Below are 24126 nucleotides of genomic sequence, written 5' to 3'. Positions count from 1 at the left end.
CCTCTCTAAAAAAAATTTTTTTTTTAATTACTGGGCATGGTGGCATGTGCCTGTAGTCCCAGCTACTTGGGAGGCTGAGGTGGGAGGGTCATTTGAGCCCAGGATTTTGAGGCTGCAGTGAGCCATGATCATGCCAGTGCATTCTAGCGTGGGTGACAGAACTAGACCTTGTCTCTAAAAAACTACAAGCCTCAAACTCCAGGGCTCAAGTGATCCTCCCACCTCAGCCTACCAACTAACTGGGCCTACAGGTGCATGCCATCATGTCCAGCTAATGTTTTTACATGTTTTTGTAGAAAGTAATTTTATTATATTGCCCTCCTGCCTTAGCCTCCTAAAGTGTTGGGATTATAGGAATGAGGCGCCAGGCCCAACCTAAAATAATTTTTTTTTTTTTTTTTAAAGATACACGCCTGGTGTGGTGACTCATCACTGTAATCCTGGCACTTTGGCAGGTCGAGGTGAGAGGACTGCTTGAGCTCAGGAATTCAAAATCCACCTGGACAATATGGTAAAATACTATCTCCACAAAAAAAAAATACATAAATTAGCTGGGCACAGTGGTGCATGCCTGTAGTCCCAGCTACCTAGCAGGCTGAGGTTGGGAGGATCACCTGAGCCCAGGAGGTCAAGGCTGCAGTGAGCCATGATCGTCATGCCGCTGTACTCTAGCCTGGGCAAAAGACCCTGTCTCAAAAAAAAAAAAAAAAAAGAAAAGAAAAAAAAAAAGAAAAAGAAAGATATGGCCTGATATAGAGCCCTGTAGTCATCTAGTGGAGCCAGACTTGGAATTCACCCATTAGCAAAACCTTTTGGAGATAAAAATATTTTTTCTAAAAAAAATTTTTTTTAGAAAAGGCTTTATAACTTTTCATTTTGGTAAGAAGGACAATTTTACAAAGAAATGTCTACTCTGGCCATAATTTCATAAAAGAGATGACTTTTTTTTACAGCAAAGATATAGATCAGATATGAAATTAGGATAAAAGACAAGTTTTTTTATGTTAAATACATTTTGCTTTTTTTTTAAAAACAAAACAAAAAAACCCAAAATGCTTTTTGCTGTTTTCCTCTTATTTCTTCATGAGCACAGAGCACTAAAACTAAAACGCTGTGTACAATCATAGGAAGCTCAAATGTCCTGCTAAAGACCCCTGATTAACAGGGGCTCTGACTGCCTGCCTTAGCCCAAATGCAAGCTCTCATCACCAAGCAGGCATTTAATAAATGTCCTTTGATAATAAAAATTATGAGGACAGAATGGGTTTATAATTTTTTTTTTTTACAGTTAAGAAATTACATGCTAGAGGTAGAGAGGACTTAAATTGCTTTTCCAAAGTCACACAACCAGTTTTAAAAGGAGCTGGTGCTGGAACTGAAGTCTTCTATCTACTGGTTCCAAATCCTTTTCCCTTAGACTACACTGACATTGATAAAGGAAGTCTAAAATGATGTCTTTTATTTCCTTAGGGGGAACACGTTTATTTACTCAGGCAAAAGTATAATGAAATCAAACGTCAGGGACCTATTACCAGATATAAAGATATCAACTGAAGAGATGTTGAGAAAATTGGGGGTGTCAGGTTAAAGTGACAAAAAGCAGCATAACAGGGAGTGAAGCTTCGGGGCGGGGAGGGGAGGTGAGGGAGGGGGCTGCGAGGGGTGAGCCAGGAATGTTTCTCTATGATAAAACAACTGCTGGAGTGGCCAGGCTGAGCTTATGTAGATGCTAATTGATTTCTTTGGAGGTCCGGAAAGGCTTGTTAGACAAGGTTTAAAATGAGAGGAGGACGGGCATGGTGGCTCATGCCCGTAATCCCAGCACTTTGGAGGGTAGGTGGATTACCTGAGGTCAGGAGTTCGAGACCAGCCTGGCCAAAATGGTGAAACCCTGTCTCTACAAAAAATACAATTAGCTGAGCATGGTGGCATATGCCTGTAACTCCAGCTACTCGGATGGCTCACTTGGATGAACCCCGGAGGCAGCGGTTGCAGTGAGCCGAGATTGCGCCACTGCACTCCAGCCTGGGCAACAGAGTGAGACTCTGTCTCGAAAAAAACAAGAGGCCAGGCGCAGTGGCTCACGCCTGTAATCCCAGCACTTTGGGAGGCCGAGGTAGGTGGATCACGAGGTCAGGAGTTCGAGACCAGTCTGACCAACATGGTGAAACCCCATCTCTACTAAAAATACAAAAATTAGCCTGGCGTGGTGGGGTGCACCTATAATCCCAGCTATTCAGGGAGCTGAGGCAGGAGAATTGCTTGAACCCGGGAGGCGGAGGTTGCTGTGAGCCGAGATGGCGCCACTGCACTCCAACCTGCGTGACAGAGCAAGACTACATCTCAAAAAAAAAAAAAAAAACGAAAAAGAGAGGAAATGCAAACAGAGCATCAGCATCCATTTAACTCAGATATCACTAGATACATTTATGACTGAGGGTAGTCAGTGCAAAATAGCATTGAACAATTAAACTTTCATGTGCACCTCAATGAAGTATCTTTGTATATTATATTTCCTGTGTATTAAATAAGTATAGGGTAAGCCACGCATCTTAGGTGAGTTCAACTACACAAGAAAAGAAAGAGGAAGTGAACTTTCCATGACAAACGGTTTGATATAATTCGTGGTGAAAACCAAAAGGCTTCCTACAGTCCAAACAGGTTATAGAAAGGGAGCCAGTAAAAGTAAGTAATAAAACAATGCTTGTTTAAATTTTTGTCGCATGAAAGGCTCTACAGCAATGTAAACTGTGTTACAGGCACTAACAATCTTGTAGGATTCGAGGTCTCTGAATTGTTGAGCATCTGTCTTCAGAGCGCTTTTTAGTTTCTAAGAATGTAACATGGGGCAGGAAGCAGAGAAATCAACCAGAAGTAAGCTTTTCATTTGCCCAAAGGATGTCACTGCAAAGATCACAGGAGATAATGTAGACGTATCTGAAGAACTGCCTTCTGGGCTGGCTGCTTATGACTGCTGTCTCTGCCACATCCAGCTGCATATACCTGCTGGCTGAAGTTACTCTCTCAGCCTCCCGGATATATTCAGTTTCAAATGCACCTTCCTTTCTCCCTCCTGGTAAGTCAGAGAAGCCTAGATCCTGTTAGCAGTTCCTAAATTTCCTCTCAACATTTCATGGCATTCTCTCAATGAATTAACCTTGCCCTAATTTAATTAGCCGGCAAATTCTCCCTTGTAAATTGTCCTGGTTTAGTTTTGTCTCTGGATGATTCAGATATAAGGATGTTGCAATACAATGCAAAAAAGTCAGAGTCCGAAGTGTCCGTGAACATTAAGACTGGGTGTTTGTTTGTTTGTTTTGTTTGACTTTGTTTTTGCACAGAGCATTGTTTTTGTTTACTGTGGTTCTTAGCCCATTGGATGTATTAATTGGATATACTAATCAGAGATTTTTCTGATTATGTCTGAAATTGAAATTCTTTTATTTCCCAAATACTTGCCTAGATGTGGTCTTGGTGGGGAGCAGCCCCAGCCAGGGCTGTTACTCTTAAAGGGAAGATACTGATCATGGCTGGGTGTGGTGGTATGTGCCTGTAGTCTCAGCTACTCAGGAGGATTGCTTGAGCCCAGGAGTTCATTCTCTCTTATAGCCACATTCTAGCCTGAGGAACATAGTGAAACCCTTGTCTCTTATGAAAAAAACAAAACAAAACAAAAAAACAAAAAAGAGAGACCGTGAAGGTGTGAGTGGCATTATAACCTTATTTCTCTTTCAGAGGGGCTGCTGTAATACACACCTTGGTTACCACATTCCAGTCCAGTTCTATTCATCTAAAAATAATCAGTTGCTTCACTGATCATGGTATTATAATGACATTCAAATTCATAACAGTAATACAACTTTTTAACATAAGGAAAATGTAAATAAACATAAATGAAGATATGACACTGTATTTTGATTTACCTAATTAGCTAGTAGGAGGTACAAAACAGGCATTCTCATACACTGCCTGTGCCTACAAGCTTCTAGAAATTTTAAGAACGTGTATCAGTGTTGTCATTAGTTTGCTAGGGCTGCTATAACAAAGTTCCATGGATTGTGTGGCTGAAATGACAAAAATTTATTTTCTCACAATTCTGGAGGCTAGAAGTCCAAAACCAAGGTGTAGGCAAGGTTAGTTTCTTTCGAGATCTCTCTCCTTGGCTTGTAGCTTGTAGATGACCGTCTTCTCTCTGTCTTTATATGGTCTTCACTTTGTACATATCTGTGTCCAAATTTCCTCTTCTTATAAGGACTCCAGTCATACTGGATTAGGGCCCACCTAATGACCTCACTGTAACTCATTATAATTACCTCCTTAAAGATCATATCTTCAAATACAGTCCCATTGTGAGGTATGGGAATTAGGACTTCAACAAATAGACTTACAAAAGGACCCATTACTGAGTCAGCTTTTAGTAAACCATACTAAATAAATGAATATAATTTCTTAAGTTATAGGAGTATATATTACTTTCTTAAAACCTGCTTTTCTTGCCCAATATATATTTGAACATTTTTGTGTATATTTAAACACAACATACATTTTCATCACTATCTAGGATTCTATCATGTAGACACCTAATAATTTATTTAGCAGTACTAACTTAAATTTAATTTTTTGAATAAGAAAAACATTCATAGGGTTCAAAATCAAAACAATATAAAAAGGTAAATACTTCCATCCTGCCCCTGTTCCATATAAGTAACCCCTTTTATTAGTTTCATGTGTATTCTTCCAATGTTTCCTTATGCAAATAAAAGCAAATGCAAATACATGCTCTTATTTCCCCTACTTTCTTATACAAAGGCAACACACTATTTGCACTGTGCTGCACCTTACTTTTTCTAAAAAGCAACATATTTCTGAAGCTTCTCCATTATCAGTACATAAAGAGCTTCCTCATTCTCTCTTATAGCCACAATGTACAATTGTGAAGCTGAACCATGGTTTACTTAACCAGTGTCTTCTATACAAGGTTGTCTCTAATTTTTCTTCTGTTACAACCAGAGGGGCAAAGAATAAACTCATACATGTTATTTCCTACAAGTGCAGGTGTATTGCTAAGATAAATCCCTAGGAGTGGGACTGTTGAGTCAAAGTGCATTTATTATTTTGATAGACAATGCTAAAATGCTCTGCACTGGGCTTGCATCATTTTGCCATCCCACCTGCAGGGAACAGTAACTAATTTTTCACAGCTTCCCCAAGAGAATGAGTTGTAAACTTTGGGATAGGTGTCAATATCAAATGCGTCATATTTGAATGTTTAAGTTGTTTCTACTTTTGCTACACTTAGCAGCACTAGGATTAATATCCTTAGAGCTACACCTTTGCTCATTTTAATTGTAGCCTTAAAATAAATTTCTTAAAGTTGATTATGTTGTTCTGGGAGTACATGCCTTTTTAGGGCTTTTGATCTGTACTATTTTGGGGATTCTTGAAGTCTCAGGGTTTTTAAAGCACGGAGAGGAGAACTCTCCACTCATAATGTAATTAATGCTCTAAGTTTATATAGCTAATAAACAAAACTCAGAAAATCAGTTTCCTTGAGCATTTAAACATTGATTCTAAACATAATTAATTAAAATTCCTTCAACAATGTAAAATTTAATTACAAATTTAATTTGAAGGATTATTTAGAATCCTTCAAATGCCTTAAACAACAGTGAGAATAAAACTTATACTTACAATTTAAAAATAGCAACACCATGAATTCAATTTCTTTTATAAAAAGTCTATTCTTATTCTTATACCCTCCTAAAGTTGCAATAATACTAATATCTATGCTTTGCCAGGATTACATTAATTTTACTAAAGCCAAAAGTAAAAAAATAAGAAAAAAGAAGACTAAATCAGACTAATTTACGTTAGAGAGCCCGTGTTGTTAATTTAGTTGAGATATGCTTGTATCTTTGAAAGTGATTCAAGCCCTGGCCAGGCACAATGGCTTATGCCTGTAATCCCAGCACTTGGGGAGGCCGAGGTGGGCAGATCACTTGAGATCAGGAGTTTGAGACCAGCCTGGCCAACATGGCGAAACTCCATCGCTACTAAAAATACAAAAAATTAGCTGGCCGTGGTGGCAGACGCCTGTCATCCCAGCTACTTAGGAGGCTGAGATCTGAGAAGAGAATCACTTGGACCTGGGAGGCAGAGGTTGCAGTGAGCTGAGATCATGCCACTGCACTCCAGCCTGGGTGATAAAAAGAAAGTGATTCAATCCTGTATCAAGGACTAGTCTAGACCCCCCTCCCTTTCAAAAATAGATTTTATTTTTAGAGCTGTTTTAGCATCACAGCAAAATCAAACAGAAAGTACAAAGAGTTCCTATATCCCCCCATCCTCAAACATGCCCAGCCTCCCCTACTGTCAACATCCCACATCACAGTGGTACATTTGTTACAATAGATGAGCCAACATTGACGTATCATGATCACCCAAAGTCCATAGTTTGCATTAGGGTTCACTCTTGGTGTTGTACATTCTATGGGTTTGAACACATTTATGGTGACATATATCCACTGTTATAGAATCGTACAGAGTGGTTTTACTGCCCTAAAAATTCTCTGTGATCTGCTTACTCATCCCTCCTTCCCGCTAATACACTTACTGATCTTTTTAGTGTCTCCCTAGTTTTGACTTTTCCAGAATGTCGTATAGTTGGAATCACACAGTGTGTAGCCTTTTCAATTTGTCTTCTTTCACTTAGTGATATGTATTTTCGTTTCCTCCATGTCTTTTCATGGCTTGATAACTCATTTATTTTTAGTTCTGAAGAATATTCCCTTGTAGGATATCCCACTATTTATCCATTCATCTACTGAAGGACACCTTGATTGCTTCCAAATTTGGGCAATTATGAATAAAGTTTCTATAAACATCCATGTGCAGGTTTTTTGTAGACATAGATTTCAATTCATTTGGATAAATACCAAGGAGCATGACTGCTAGACTGTGTGGTAAGAGTATGTTTAATTTTATAAGAAACTGCCAAACTGTTTCAAAGTGGTTGTACCATTTTGCATTCCCACCAGCAATGAATGAACATTCCTGTTGCTCCACATCCTTGTCAGCACTTGGTGTTGTCAGTGTTTTGAATTCTGGCCATTCTAATAGGTGTGTAGTGGTATCTCATTGTTGTTTTAGTTTGCAATTCCCTGATGACATATAATGTTGAACATCTTTTAATATGCTTATTTGCCATCTGTAGATCTTCTTTGGTGAGATACGTCCCTTTTTATAGTAAGGTTTTCCTCATGTCAATGGGACTTTCGTGTCCAGTCCACACTTTTACATAGATTTTAGTTTCTAGCAAGCTGGTCTCTTTTCCTAAAATAATGCATTCTTTTTTATTTGCTTGGTCAGCATTACATAAACCAGTATCATGTCCCCATTAAATATCGACCTGGTCTTCTAGCACTGTTGGAACCTGTATATGCCCTACTAGGCCCTAGAAGTGATAGACCCCTTAAAGGTTTCATCTCCATGAAGACAAGGGGTAGAGATTTTATTGCCCAGCCTCCCTCTTTAGAACATTTGTCTAATCCATCACCTTTCTACCTCTCCTCTCTCATCCATCCTAATGTTGGTAGGGTTCTTACTGTTTTTCGTTCTAATTTGGCTATCTCACCATTTCACAACTTTCTCTTTTCTTAATCAAATAGAGAAAAATGCATTCCATATTTTATTAAATGTAAGATGCTATTGATTGTCAGCTGCTTCATTATACTGTTTTTTGTTATAATTTGGCTATCTCACCATTTCACAACTTTCTCTTTTCTTAATCAAATAGAGAAAAATGCATTCCATATTTTACTAAATGTAAGATGCTATTGATTGTCAGCTGCTTCATTATGTTATGTGCCTCTAGGAAAGAACAAAAACTAATTAAACTATGACACAATGTCTTACTGATAATCTTACATAGTTGAGGAATCAGTTAAAATAGCCTCTCATTACTCTGAAATTTCTTTCTATGAGGGATTTGGCCATTTGTCCCATCTTCAGTTGTATTTCTCGACATGTAATAATAATCTTTTTGCATGTATCTCAGTAACAAAATATAACATGGTTTCATTTACTGCAGGTAGCTTTTCTTTCTCGGGTCCCATAAAGCACTTAGTTGTTGCATTGGAAAAACAATATGGGAGATATGCTGACATTCTTCTAAAGATGAAGATTTGCTTCACTAATAGCAAATGTACATTCCACTGCTCTGTTTCGTTGCCTTTCTGTGTATACAATATTTTGTTTCAATACCAAAGTTACAGAGGAAACCTTTATTTTTAGACGTTTCAAATAGTGGTTTAAGTCAATCTGTAAAATAACAAACAATGAAACAGATTACTCAATTGAAGTGAAGAGAATGGACAGCTGTTACCAAGTGTGAACATGCCGCTCTCCACCCAACAGCAATTAAAAGGCCATCTACTGTAGAACCACTTCAATTTCAGAGATGTTAAAATACAAAAAACAGCTGTCTTGGCCTGGTGCCGTGGCTCACACCTGTAATCCCAACACTTTGGGAGGCCAAGGTGGGAGGATCGCTTGAGCCCAGGAGTTGGAGACCAGCCTGGGCAACATGGCAAAACCTCATTTGTACATAAAAAATACAAAAATTAGCTGGGTGTAGTGGCATGAGCCTGTAGTCCCAGCTACTCAGAAGGCTGAAGTGGGAGGATCGCTTGAGCCTGGGTAGTCAAGGCTGCAGTAAGCTGAGACTGTGCCACTGCACTCCAGCCCTGATAACAGAGCAAGACTCTGTTGGGGGGAAAAAAAAAGCTGTCTTAGAATCAATAAGTATGTATCTTATAATTTCTATAATTTAACTGTCATATATTTAATAGATGATAGATGGAACACCTATGAATGTCAACATTCTACTATTTTTAGAGACAGGGTCTTGCTCTGTCTCCCAGGCTGGTGTGTGTGCAGTCACGTGATCATGGCCCACTGTAACCTCTAACTCCTGGGCTCAAGCAATCCTCTCACCTCAGCCTCCCAAAGTGCTGTGATTATAGGCATGAGCCACCACACCTGCCTATTAAAAATGCATTTAAAAAATATAGCATATTCCATTCCATTCACCCTTATTTAACATCATAATTTCCTTTTGTTTTTTATTTACTTAAAATCTTTTTTTTTTTTTTTTTTGGTGGAGTCTCACAGTATCGCCCAGGTTGGGGTGCAGTGGCACACTCTGACTGCAACCTCCAAATCCTGGGTTCAAGTGATTCTCCTGCCTCAGCCTCCTGAGTAGCTGAGATTACCTGCCACCATGCCCAGCTACTTTTTGTATTTTAGTAGAAACGGGGTTTCACCATGTTGGTCAGGCTGGTCTCAAACTCCTGACCTCAACTGATCTACCCACCTCAACCTCCCAAAGTGTTGGGATTACAGGCGTGAACCACCGTGCCCAGTCCATAATTTCCTTTTTATATAAAATACATAGATTTTTCCTCTTTGGAGTGGCTTACAGATATGTAAATCATTTCAATTAGCCATAACTACCTTTTTTTGTTATTTTTTTTGGATGCTCAAATGACACAAAATGACACAAGTTGACCAGGCTTGCCTTTAAGCAGGCTCTTTTGTCCTTTCAACATGACTCTGACATTTTAAAAACATCTTTGCTTCCTGAAAACATTAAGATATTCTAAGTCTATCTTTATTTTTCTCCCTATCGTAGGACATGGCATTAGCTACTTTTGATGGCTACTAGAATTTAAGACCAAATCTGGGCACGCACTGGGGTTCCAACTTAGATTGTTCCATTTTAGTTTCAGTGTAGCCAGGACTATAGCACTGCAAAGTGCCAATTTAATGGCAGAGCTGGAAAAGGCATTTCTCTTGAAAATCTTGAGTTCATTTCTCCATGTGTAATGGAGAAATATTCTAGTCTAACTCTAAATCCCTTTAAATTCTGATCTAATCACAAGTTTTAAATTTGTTTTCTATACAAAATGCTTACTTAAATGTTTAACCTTTCACTTATCCATAATTTTATCATCTTTTCTTTTTTTTTCTGAGACAGAGTCTCGCTCTGTTACCCAGACTGGAGTGCAGTGGCGTGATCTCAGCTCACTGCAACCTCTGCCTCCCAGGTTCAAGTGATTCTCCTGCCTCAGCCTCCCAAGTAGTTGGGACTACACGCATGCGCCACCACCCCCCGCGAATTTTTGTATTTTTTTAGTAGAGATAGGGTTTTGCCACGTTGGCCAGGCTGGTCTTAAAATCCTGACCTCAGGTGATCCACCAGCTTCGGCCTCCCAAAGTGCTGAGATTACAGGCATGAGCCACTGCACATGGCCCATCTTTTCTTTTATAATTCTTATATGTCTCATGGATCACCAACCTGTAGTAATTTTATTGACACTGTAAAATTTCCTCCGATATATTTTGTATCAATTAATACTCTCAATGCTCATGCTCCTAGCAGCATTATTTACAGTAGCCAAAATGTGGAAGCCACCCAAGTGCCTGTCAATGAATGAATGGATAAACAAAATGTGGTTCATACATGTAATGAAATATTATCCAGCCTTGAAAAGGAAGGAAATTTTGACATATGCTACAAAGTGGATGAATCTGAAGGACATGATACATTACATAAGCCAGTCACAAAAAGACAAATACAATGTTATTCCACTTATATAGAGTGCCTAGAGTAGTCAAATTCATACAGACAAAAAGTAGATGGTGGTTGCTAGGGGCGAGGGATAAAGGGTATGGAGAGCTGTTGTTTCATGAGTATAGAGTTTTAGTTTTACAAGATGAATTCTGAAGACTGGTCACACAAAATGTGAATATACTTAACACTACTGAACTATACATTCTGTATACCATAAAAATGGCTAAGATGGTAAATTTTATATTGTGGGTTTTTTTTTAAACCACAATTAAACATTTAAAAAAAATTACGCTCTCACCAAGAGGGCATGGGGATACTTATTTCTCCTAAAATTACATTTGCAGTAGAAAAAACAACTAGCTTTATTTTTTAAATTTTAAAGAAATTAATTGGAAGAATTAACAATACTTAACAATATATTAATATAGTGTATGTTCCCCCACCACCGAGAGAGAATCCATTGTTTACATCAAATTTCCAAAAACATATCTGACCCTAAAAGATGCTAAAAACCATTCTTCTACAGAAATGGAAATTTTCAAAAAGAACTTTGGAAATTAGATCAATATTTTGTCCAATAAAACTATGAGAATGATATTTATATGTGCCAGAATTAAGATTTGAAAATAACTTAAAATATTGTTAAGTAGTCCAGATCTAACAATTTAACAGATAAATAGAAAGTTCTATTTTTTTGTTTTGTTTTGTTTCGAGATGGAGTCTTGCTCTGTCACCGAGGCTGGAGTTCAGTGTTGCAATCTTGGCTCACTACAACCTCTGCCTCCCCGGCTCAAGCCATTCTCCTGCCTCAGCCTCCCGAGTAGCTGGGACTACAGGCGCACGCCACCACGCACAGCTAATTTTTGTATTTTTAGTAGAGACAGGGTTTCACCATATTGGCCAGGCTGGTCTTGAACTCTTGACCTTGTGATCTGCCCACCTCAGCCTCCCAAAGTGCTGGGATTACAGGCATGAGCCACTGCACCTGGCAGGGAAATTCTTACACCCAAAAATTATTTGTTGTTTGTCTGAAATTCAAATTTAACTGGGTATCCTGTATTTCATCTGCCAACTGTATGTTTTAGGTATAGGAAGAACTCAATAAACGTTAACAAAATCTAGTAACAGTTCCCAACTCCAGTTTCTCCATGAGCCCCTCTTCCCTGTGCAAGGCAAATTGCCTAGATAGATAGATAGATAATATATATGATTGATGATAGATAGATAGATAGATAGATAGATAGATAGATAGACAGATAGATAGATGCTAGCTGATAAAGTGGTCTTAGGCTAAGTTCATAGTCATAGTGGTATCTAGACCCAGCGAGCTGAGGTTCTCACTGCCCTCTCCAGTTTGTCACATCGAGCTCTAGTAAAGACCTGCAGAGACCGTGCATGAAGAGATGGAACTTCATGGTGATGGAACAGCTCCCTGTAAAGAACAGAAAACTTTAAGTGAAAGAATCACTGAGATTTCTTCAGAGTTGTACCAGAGCATTAGATGGGAACCAAGGTGGAACAGTTCCTTAGAAGCAGCTTTCAGCACACTATGAGGGAAATTCTCAGTGGTTAGAGCAGTCTAAAGAGCCAGTAAATGAAAACCTAAACAGTAGTGACCTTCTTGCCAATTGAGGCTGGATGATCACCTATCAAATGTGTCATGAATGGGATTTCCTAGTTGAGTGGCTGGATATATGGTCCAGCTGTCCTCAAAAAGGCTCTGAAGTGAGGTCAGGCAAGGTTCGTGTTGATAGTGTGGCTCTTACTGAATGGCAGCTCTCTAGCCAGTAATTTCAAAGATGCTTGATAATGATTGATGACAAAATATTAAGTGTAAATCTGTAAATAATGAGATGGCATTTCAACAGTAATTAATTAACAAGCATTGATAAAATGAATTTAAAATTAATCTCAAGCATACTCTATGAATGTAAAAACTTTTGTAATGAACTTAGGGTAAAGAAGACAGATAATATAAAAATGGGATTTGAGGCTGGGCGTGGTGGCTCACGCCTGTAATCCCAGCATTTTGGGAGGTTGAGGTGGGTGGATCACGAGGTCAGGAGATCGAGACCATCCTGGCTAAAAGGATGAAACCCATGGTGAAACCCCGTCTCTACTAAAAATACAAAAAATTAGCCGGGCATGTTGGCATGGACCTGTAGTCCCAGCTACTCGGGAGGCTGAGACAGGAGAATGGTTTGAATCCGGGAGGCGGAGGTTGCAGTGAGCCAAGATCATGCCACCGTACTCCAGCCTGGGCTACAGAGAGAGACTCTGTCTCAGAAAAAAAAAAAAAAAAGAAGGGATTTGAGCCAAGTGCCTAATTTGACTTGTCAGGAGCAATTTTTAAATGATTTAGATTAATAAAAATAATATAAACTAAAATCTGGTTGATCCTAATATATTTATGATGCTAATTAAGACTCAGAAGGACCTAATATGAATCTCCCTAATAATTTGTAAAACTACAGATGGGGTCTCACTATATTGTTCAGTGTAGTGCTATTCACAAGTACTATCATGGCACACTGTAACCTCGAACTCCTGGGCTTGATCCTCCTGCCTCTGCCTCATGAGCAAATGGGATTACAGGCATGCAGCACCATCCCCAGATTCCAAATAATCTTGATTTTGATCCAGTTTTATTTAGCTTGCCTGAATTTTAAATTCCTAAGCTTAGGCCTACCTTAATGGATCCCAATACATTGCAGCAGAACTGTAAAAGCTGGGCTGTGCAAGTCATTCTAACAGTTCAGAGAAAGGAACCATGGCTTCCAGATAGTCATATGATAAAGATAATTCCAAACCACTGTTGTTGCACAGACCAAAATTTTAAACTCCTTTAAGTAACAATATCACGCAACTGAAATTTAATACAGGATGGTGGGGGGTAGCAAAAACAAGCACTTGAAGGATGAAGCAAAACACACTTTAAATAATGTAATATAACTGTGGAATGCTGACAAATGGTATCTTGATGGGAGGGGAAAGTAGAAACCCCACAATTTCTATTTCTACTATATTTTCCAAAGACACAATTTGCTTATGTTTGTATGTAAACAGGGCTTTATTTTCTAATAGTATTGGTTCTGATTTAATCAGGGGAAAAAACTCTTGCTTGGCCTCACCTTCCAGTCTCTCACATTTACGCTAGTGGTTTCCTGTTTTCTGGAAAAGGGAATTCTTGAGTCATTGGACATTATTGTAAGCCGTGTCAAAGGTGTGCCTTCTGCTCAGCAGTTACTAATGATCTATTGTGGGATAGCTTCTTTTTTTTCCCTTACACTTGCTCTGTTGAAAATATCAACAAAATCTGAGTTTGTTTGCTCACCAGTATTGTGCATGCTGGAGACACGAAAAGATCCAACCTCATATTCCTTGATTTCTACCTTGCAGAAACTTTTCAGTAAATGAGGCTCTGAAATTTTCAGATTCTAATCTGAATTTATAATATGATCCTCCTCCATAATTGAAAAGTTTTTCCCCAGCAAAAGGGCCCACTGGATTTACTACTTTGACTGTGCCCCATCCCAAACACACACTTACAGGAGGATCCACTGGCTGAGGGATCCCTCAAACTTCAGACTGATTCTGGGCTTTAGGACTCAAGGCTCAGAGGCTCAGACAGACTCCGCACTTTGTGGTTTGTTTGTTTCTGATTTCTTCCTTTCTTTTTTTTAACCAAGTCTCACTCTGTCACCCAGGACAGAGTACAGTGATGTGATCATGGCTCACTGCAGCCTCCATCTCCCAGGCTTTGGTGATCCTCTTTCCTCAGCTTCCCCAAAAGTGCTGGGATTATGAGTGCATGCCACCATACCCAGTTAGTTTTTAAATTATTTGTGGAGATAGGGTCTCCATATGTTTCCCAGGCTGGTCTGTAATTCCTGGGCTTAAGCAATCCTTTCACCTTGGCCTTGCAAAGTACTGGGATTATAGATGTGAGCCACTGCACTTGATGCTTTCGGCGAGTTTTGAGTTCAGAATGACCTTGGCATGATTTTATGGGCTAGCCTAGAAAACTGATCTGGCAGATACTCATGCACATTCCTAATATAACACTACTTTTAAAATAAATTAGTTCCAAGCCACAAACAACTTAGTTACAGATGGCTGTTTGGAAAACAATTCTTTCACTTTTTTGAAAAACAAATTTTGGGTACATGATTCTTTCATTAGAAACTTATTGGATGGACAGGACTTGATCTTTACTTTTAATAATTCATGTTATATATTACCAAAAATGTGATTCTGGTGATGTCAAAGTCATGCTTTGTTCATTTGAATCTATTAAATAAAGTACTTATATGGGAAATAAACTTACTTTAAAATTGATCAACAGGTAAATAGGAAAAGTCTTAAATAGTCATGAGTAAAGAACTAAAACAAGCAAACATTTGCTTTTCTAGGTTGGAAGATAAATTTATCAGAGTCAGATTTTCCTCACCATGCAGAGTTTAAAGGCCGTTTATAATTATTCCTCATCTCCATCCTTTAGTCTGTCAGACCTCTCTTCTAACACTTGGATGCTTGTCTAACTTGCCACTCTCATCACTGCCAACCCAACCACCAGCTCTGTCTAGTCCCAGCTGCTCTTACAACCTGCTAATTGAATAGTTTCAATGGCCCTTTTATACATCTATCCAAATCCACTCCAATCCTCTACTTTGTCACATTCATTCCTGGATTTTTTTCCTTGCAGTTTTGAATGTGCTAATATTTCTATTGAAAATTATTCTACTTATCCATAAGATGCAAATATTTTACATTATTTTTCCAATTGAGATATTGTGGCCATATTGAACCATTGATATTTCTTAAATGATGCCTCTGAGCAGAAAAGCTTCATGCTCTAATTAATTAGCTGACACATTTATAGAATATTAAATGTGCTTACACACATATATCACACATTAAATATGTACATCAAATACATTTATAATGTATTTCCAGCTGGCCAGCCCATGTTTCTTTGCCTTTATCATTTTTTTCTCTGTTCTTGTTTACCTCTGGTAACTATAGAACATAGATGAATACTTCAGTAAATGCTTGGATTTAAACTATGATTAAGAGGAGAAAGACCATCTCCCCTATGCAAGTTGTTCGTGTAAACATTTATTGACCGTCTACTGTAGGCCAGAAACCAGGGTAGGTACTGAGGATACAAAAATGGACACATCATATCTATCCACAAGAAACTTTGTCTGGTGCAGTTGTTTCATAAGTTAGTGTTCTTGTAAGAATCATGTAAGGGTACTAGCCAAAAATGCAGATTCTGGAACCCCTAATTACCCCACATTTTAATTTTAGAAGTTTGGAGTAGAGCCCAAGTATATGCATTTTAGCAAGTCCTCCAAGTGATTCTTTGTTTTGTTGTTGTTGTTGTTTGTTTGTTTGTTTTTGTTTTTGAGACAGAGTCTCACTCTGTCTCCCTGACTGGAGTACAGTGGTGTGATCTTGGCTCCCTACAACTTCTGCCTCCCGGGTTCAAGCCATTCTCTTGCCTCAGCCTCCTGAGTAGCTGGGATTACAAACCTGCACCACCACGCCCAGCTAATTTTTGTACTTTTAGTAGATACAGGGTTTCACCGTGTTGGCCAGGCTGGTCTCGAACTCCTGACCTCAAGTGATCTGCCCATCTCAGCCTCTCATAGTGTTGGGATTGCAGGGATGAGCCACCATGTCCGGCCTGATGCTCCAAGTGATTCTGATGCAGGTAGTCCATTGATAACACTTTCAAAACATCACATTGAATACTACTGAATGTTTTATATTTGTGCCTATAGTTCTGTACTGTTATCTTACTTTTTGGGGGGTACTTTTGTTTTTTTGTAAAAAGCTATTTAAAAGAATATGTTATTTAACCAGTTTCCTTTTCCTCAAATGCTTTTTTCTCTTTCATTTTTAAATAAGAAATCTTTTCATATTCAGAGATTATCAGTCAAGTATAAGAAAATTTAATGTATGAGTGCTTTTCTAAAAACCTAGAAGTTTATCATATATTTTCCTTATTTTTTTCACCTCCATTAGACCATAACACAAAACATAACACTGTTACAACAATATTATTACTTTACAAAAGTTTAGATTTCAAAGTTTACTACTGATTATTTTTTTCTTCGTACTTTCCCCACACTTAGGGTTCTCCTGCTTCCAGGAGGAAAGAAACATTTAGTTTCTCTAGTCCAACTAAAGGCCCAAATGATGACTTATGTGAGATGTAACTTCTAGCTATATGCCCATTACTTTGAAACAGACTATGAAAGTAAGTTTAAGTAAAGCAAAACATGAAATAATCTTACTAAGTTTTTAGAGCTATATTCTTATAGGCATAGTTTGTTACTTTTTTAACTAATGCTTAAGTTTGATGGAATAGTCCTCCCAATCTGTCTTCAACTTTCTTTGCTAACTCACTGTGAAGTCTCTCGTAGAACCAGGCTGACAGTGGCCTCCAGACTGCTGCCTTCAGACACCATACCATTTTTTTTAATTTCCCCTGCAAACTGCTTAGTTTTTAGAGTCCATTGAAGGGATGCCCAAGCTCACCTTACAGAGAGGAAATCCATCCTTCTGCACTGACTTCTCTGTAACCTCTGTCCATGTAGCTGGGAAGGGGTTGCGAGAGCAGACATAGAAAAAACATACAGATATATGGCAACCCAAGTAACCATTTAAATTTTTTTTTTTTTTTTTTTTTTGAGACAGAATCTCACTCTGTCGCCCAGGCTGGAGTGCAATGCCACGATCTCGGCTCACTGCAAGCTTCGTCTCCTGGCTTCAGACCATTCTCCTGCCTCAGCCTCCTGAGTAGCTGGGATTACAGGCACCCGCCACCACGTCTGGCTAATTTTTTTGTATTTTTAGTAGAGACGGGGTTTCACCATGTTAGCCAGGATGGTCTCGATCTCCTGACCTCGTGATCTGCCTGCCTTGGCCTCCCAAAGTGCTAGGATTACAGGGGTGAGCCACTGTGCCCAGCCAACCATTTTAATTTTTTGAGAACATTTTTTAAAATCCCCATGGGTTTGATGTTTTCTAATTACCAGGAGATAATTATCCATATTACATTTAAATAAAATGAAAAGGTCACACCACTTCTGGCTACAAGGCCTGGCCTGGTGGCTCATGCCTGTAATCCCAGCACTTTGGGAGGCCGAGGCGGGCGGATCACCTGAGGTCAGGAGTTTGAGACCAGCCTGGCCAACATGGTGAAACCTCGTCTCTATTAAAAATATCAAAATTTGCTGGACATGGTGGTGGGCACCTATAGCCCCAGCTACTTGGGAGGCTGAGGCAGGAAAATCACTTGAACCCGGGAGGTAGAGGTTTCAGTGAGCCAAGATCACACCACTGCACTCCAGCCTGGTAGGAAGAGTGAGACTCTCATCTCAAAAAAAAAAAAACAGCTAATGCCCCTCCCTCCCTCCTTCCTTCCTTCCTCCCTTTCTCCCTCCCTCCCTCCCTCCCTCCCTTCCTTCCTTTTTCTTTCTTTTTTTGGATACAGAGTCTCACTCTGTTGCCCAAGCTGGAGTGCATTAGTGCAATCTCAGCTCACTGCAGCCTCCACCTTCTGGGTTCAAGTGAATCTCCCACCTCAGCCTCCCAAGTAGCTGGGACTACAGGCACACACCAATATGGCAAGACTGGGTTTTGCCATGTTGGCCAGGCTGGTCTTGAACTCTGGACCTCAGGTGATCTGCCCTCCTCAACCTCCCAAAATGTTGGTATTACAGGCGTGAGCCACTGCTTCCGGCCTACAATGCCTTTTAGCTCATTGGGATCTCAACAGAAAATCTTATAAATGTAATCATTTTAGGTGTTTATCCATATGCTCCACCAAAATGAGATGTAAGAAGACAATATTTTACAAAATGAACAGTGTTGATTATTTACGAACAATATACTTAATTTCAGGAACAAAAGACAATGACATATTTCATTATTTCCCAGTAGAAAATAATATATATTCAAATATAGAGCTTATTCATGGTGGATTATGTTTTATACAAGTACTGTATTCTTCTTAGTGTCTGACATCTTGTTATGAAAAGGGTGTTTTCAGTTGTGAAGAGTGTTTCATATCTTTAAGGGTTTAGGGCTTGAAGGATTTCACTAGTTGAATCTTTACTGACAGCAAGTATATGAAAATGCGTATCAGAGAAATTTTGCTGCTGACTTCAACTTGCCAGCCACAGACATTCTGCGTTTTGAACTGATTGAGGAAAGGACTGTGTTAGAAAAGGAGCAGTGAATGAGCAGAGTAGTGATTCGTGTAGTGATTGCCAAGAACCTTGCGTTTCAATCCTCTCTCTTTTTTCTAATATAACCAAATGAATTTTTCTCTTAATGAAAATTAATTACAATGGCTTTTACCTTTTTTTTTTTTTTTTTTTGAGACGGAGTCTCGCTCTGTCACTGAGGCTGGAGTGCAGTGGCGCGATCTCTGCTCACTGCAAGGTCTGCCTTCTGGGTTCGCGCCATTCTCTTGCCTCAGTCTCCTGAGTAGCTGGGACTACAGGTGCCCACCACCACGCCCGGCTAATTTTTTTTTTTTATGTTTAGTAGAGATGGGGTTTCACTGCGTTAGCCAGGAGAGTCTCGATCCCCTGACCTCGTGATCCGCCCGCCTCGGCCTCCCAAAGTACCGGGATTACAGGCGTGAGCCACCGCACCCGGCCCACAGTGGCTTTTACTTTTAATTTTTATTCAATTTTTGTTTCACTGAATTTTTTCTCAACCCCAAAACTTTACTTTGTTTCATAATAAATGGTGGAGAACTTAAAGATACATAATAAATGATCAACCTTGCTCATGTATGGGAAGAAACATCACAGGATTTCATAAGATTTCTTTACATTCCTCTCTTCTTCAGTCAGTTTATTTCTGCAGGTATGGAAGATGAATTACAGGCCCCATTGAAGACTGCTTATAGTTGTTTGGGTTGTACAGTCCATAAATGGCACAATTATATGTAGCAGCCCTGACTGTTGAGGCTCATTTTTCTACACTTCCTAAGTGTTGTGTTCACAGTTTAATGTGAATAAGGATTAAAGAAATACATTTCGTCAATGGTGAGCCCCAGCTATGCCCCCCATGTACTGGTGTGTAAGCCATTTGCTTTTAGCCTAAAAGGGAAAAACGATCTAGACATGCTAAGACAAGGGCAATTGCATTATTAAAACAAAAACGGCAGGGCACAGAGGCTCACACCTGTAATCCCAGCATTTTGGGAGGCCAAGGCGGGTGGATCACCTGAGGTCAGGAGTTCAAGATCAGCCTGGCCAACATGGTGAAACCCTGTCTTTACTAAAAATACAAAAATTAGCTGGGCATGAGGTGGCAGTGCCTGTAATCCCAGCTACTTGGGAGGCTGAGGCATGAGAATCACTTGAACTCAGGAGGTGAAGGTTACAATGAGCCGAGACTGCGCCACTGCACTGCAGCCTGGGCGACAAAGAGAGACTCCGTCTCAAAAAAATAAAAAACAAAAACAAACAAACAAAAAAAACCTAGGCAACAAGAGCGAAACCCTGTCAAAAAAAAAAAAAAAAAAAAAAAAAAAGTCCAGGCGCGGTGGCTCACGCCTGTAATCCCAGCACTTTGCAAGGCCGAGGCGGTGGATCACGAGGTCAGGAGATCGAGACTCTCCTGGCTAACATGGTGAAACCCCGTCTCTACTGAAAAACAAATACAAAAAATTAGCCGGGCGTGGTGGCGGGCGCCTGTAGTCCCAGCTACTCGGGAGGCTGAGGCAGGAGAATGGCGTGAACCCGGGAGGCGGAGCTTACAGTGAGCCGAGATCGCGCCACTGCACTCCAGCCTGGGCCACAAAGAGAGACTCTGTCTCAAAAAACAAAAAAAACTAACAACAATAAAAAAAAACCCTAAGTGATAAAAGAAAACAGAAAACAAACAAAAAAATATTAATAGTCACTATGGAGACATATTTATGTCATCTAAGAAACAACGGTTTTGGTGAGGTTTATGAAGCCCTAGCGGGGGTGATTTTCACTCCTCCTAAAGTAGACTTTTCATTCTCTCCCAGTATTGATATTTCTAAGTGTGGCTGCTGGCCTCATGTATTTGATTTATGTCAGCATATGGTTGAGCTCACAGATTGCTTTCTTTTACCAAATGTGTGGTTACCAATACTATATAAGTCTGTACCTGAGCAGAAGGTTTTAAAGAGCTAATTTCAACAAGATTTCTTGTAGTGATTTACACCAGCTTTATTGTTAACCAAGGAAAATTAGCAGGCTTTACATCATAATCATTTAATAGATTCTGTAACTAAAAACTAAAATGTACATATGTTAAAGTATATCGATCCACTAGCAGCTAATTCCAAATCTGAGAAGAATAGCATGGAAACATGATCAAGTAACAACATTTTCCAAAATAATCCTCTCTTGTGAACAGGTTCAAGACCCTTCTTATGAATGACTAGAACAATCATCAAGATGCTGGAATTTGAAGCATGTACAGATGGCCCTAACTCTTAAACTATCTCTAACCTTTTGGCCATGACACCTTAAAGTCCAGTGGTTCAGACTGATTTGTTTTGTCACCAATAACTTCTTTTTTTCTTTTTTTCAAGATGGAGTCTCTCTGTCGCCCAGGCTGGAGTGCAGTGGTGTGATCTCGGCTCACTGCAACCTCTGCCTCCCAGGTTCAAGCCATTCTCCCACCTCAGCCTCCCAAGTAGCTGGGATTACAGGCACATGCCACCATGCCTGGCTAATTTTTTGTGTTTTTAGTAGAGATGAGGTTTCACCATGTTAGCCAGGATGGTCTCGATCTCCTGACCTCGTGATCCACCTGCCTCGGCCTCCCAAAGTGCTGGGATTACAGACGTGAGCCACCGCACCTGGCCCTGTTACCAATAACTTCTAAATCCAAATGCCCTTTGGAGGGTTGCCACTTGTATTATGAAAATAATCGTCAGTCACAGTGGCTCACGCCTGTAATTCCAGCACTTTAGGAGGCTGAGGCCTGCAGATCACTTGGGCCCAGGAGTTTGAGACCAGCTTGGATAACATGGCAAAACCCCGTCTGACAAAAAGTACAAAAAAGTTAGCCAACATGGTAGTGTGCACCTGTAGTCTCAGCTACCAAAGTGGCTGAGGTGGGAGGATCACCTGGGCCCGGGAGGTCAAAGCTGCAGTGAGCCAAGATCGCACTACTGTACTCCAGCCTAGGCAACAGAGTGAGACTCTTTCTCCAAAATAATAATAATAATAAATGTGTGTTCATCTATTTAGAGCAAAAATTTTCAAAATGTATTCTGAGGTAAAAAGGATTCTGTGGTCAAATTAGATTGGGAAATGCTGAATTAAATCTGAACCTCTCAAAGCCTTAAAGATGCTACTATGCACTGGGAGTCTTCAGAGAAGATTCCAGTATTCAGCATCTCCTCAATTTATTACATCAAAGGATCAGAGTTTTTAAACTGATTACAGTTTATAGCACACATTTAGGAAAGTGTGTTGGCCTTGCTGGGTAAACCCCTTCTTACGTCTTGGTAGAAAGACTGCTAATATAGGTCAATGACAAAAAGAGAAGTTCTTAGGAAGGCAGTGGGACCAGGGATTTTAGTTTTCAGTGGCAGAAGTAAGATTATTTAAAACTCAATTTCCCTTTGTTTCCTCCCAAGGCCCTCTCCTGGCTGATGTGAGATGCCTAAAGATGGCCTTCATTGAGGAAGGAAATGAATTCAGGGTGTGGCTCAGGAGAAAGGGGTGGGTATCTCTGGCCAGTTCTAATTCTGACTTGAGAGAGACTTCTGGGCGCAACCAATCTTACTGCCGCAGTCCCTGGAGTAGCTGGGACTGTAGGCGTACACCACCATGCGGCTAATTTTATTTTTATTTTTTTAGAGATGTCGGGGGGTGGGTCCCACCATGTTGCCCAGGCTGGTCTCAAACTCCTGGCCTCAAGTGAACCTTCCACCTTGGCCTCTCAAAGTGTTGGGATTATAGGCATGAACCACCACTCCTGGCTAAGATTGCTTCTTGGTAGGGTTCTTGAGGCATAAGGGCAGATCCTGATTTTATGGGACTTGAAAGTTCCCCAATTTGGAGTTAGGGGGAACTTCTTTAAAAGAAGAACATAAACTTTTTTTTTTTTTTTTTGAGACAGAGTCTCACTGTGTCACTCAGGCTGGAGTGCAGTGGCGTGATCTCGGCTCACTGCAACCTCCACCTCCTGGGTTCAAGCAATTCTCCTGCCTCAGCCTTCCTACTAGCTGGAATTATAGGCACACACCACCACGCTCAGCTAATTTTTGTATTTTAATAGAGACGGGGTTTCACCATATTGGCCAGGCTAGTCTTGAACTCCTGACCTCAAGTGATCCACCTGCCTCTACCCCACAAAGTGCTGGGATTACAGGTGTGAGCCACCATGCCCAGCCAGAAGAACACAAAATTAAGGGCAAAAGTGACTATTTAAAATAAGGAAAGAAATCACAACAAATTAGATTTTAAAAACTGATAAATACCATTAAAAATCACAAAGAAAGACAATATAAATTTTATAAACTGCCTGACATATTCTTTAATTTTTAAAACTATTTTTTGCTTCATGCTTGTTGTTTGCCTCTTTATATGAAGGTTTCACATTTTGAAAGAATATTTTACATAGAATAGAAAGATAATCCAGGCTTTCCTCTAGCAAGTTTCTTTGAATTTTTTTTTTAATTGGTAATTTAGAAAACTTTCTTTCAGCATCATAACATGGAAATGTCATGTAAAATTTTAGGATTATTGTCAAACTTTGGAAAACTTTTACCTAGACTCTTTCATGTATCTGATTTGAGAGCATTTCAGATTTTCTTGTGAGTGACTAATGCAACTCCTCCTTGAATTGAAGACACTCATTTAACAGTTTGTCATCAATGTCCTAGTGTAGTGGCTTGAGAGTAAGCTTTATGTTGAGCCCTGTACCCTCACATCATGGTGCCAGGCGAGTTAGCACCATGGGCAGCAGGAGTTTTCCTGAAAATGATTCCTATACCTCCAAGGTTGGCACTAACTCAACTATACACAAAAGTGACTGTGTACCTCCTAAATAGATTCCACTGATTTTCCCCTTAGCTTCATCTCCCAAAAACCCATGCCACTCCAACAACACTCACTTTGTGTTGTGAGGATGGAGAAGTTCAAATGGAAAACTCATATTCATGATTGCAGCTAAAACATCTTAATTGTGCAAATTTGACAAAAATATATGACCTTGTGAACATATTGCCAGGGTCTCTTCCTCACTGAATGGAGATGTCTGATAGATCTCTTTCCGTGTTTTAGCTGGCACATGCCTTCTGCCCTTTTTTTTTTCTTTTCTTTTGAGACAGGGTCTTGCTCTGTCGCCCAGGCTGGAGCGCAGTAGCATGATTTTGGCTCACTGCTTTCTGACCTTTTGATTTTCTTCCTGCTTGGAATTCAAATACAATGCTGGAGGTGGAGCAGCCATCTTGTGACCACAAAATGACA

At 39.8% G+C, this 24126-nt stretch overlaps 1 long non-coding RNA gene across 1 annotated transcript in view; it reads left to right on the top strand.

Moving 5' to 3' along the window:
• The first annotated feature begins 2963 nt into the window (after positions 1-2963).
• LOC106992612 (uncharacterized) overlaps positions 2964-24126 on the top strand; it is a 38517-nt gene continuing 17354 nt past the window's right edge. Inside the window, exon 1 of the long non-coding RNA XR_013402028.1 lies at positions 2964-3076. This is a non-coding gene — a long non-coding RNA (uncharacterized LOC106992612). The remainder of the gene's footprint in view (positions 3077-24126) is intronic.

The sequence above is a fragment of the Macaca mulatta genome, chromosome 12, assembly GCF_049350105.2.
Source record: "Macaca mulatta isolate MMU2019108-1 chromosome 12, T2T-MMU8v2.0, whole genome shotgun sequence".
NCBI classification, from domain to species: domain Eukaryota; kingdom Metazoa; phylum Chordata; class Mammalia; order Primates; family Cercopithecidae; genus Macaca; species Macaca mulatta.
This window is presented reverse-complemented; position numbering and strand designations above follow the sequence as displayed.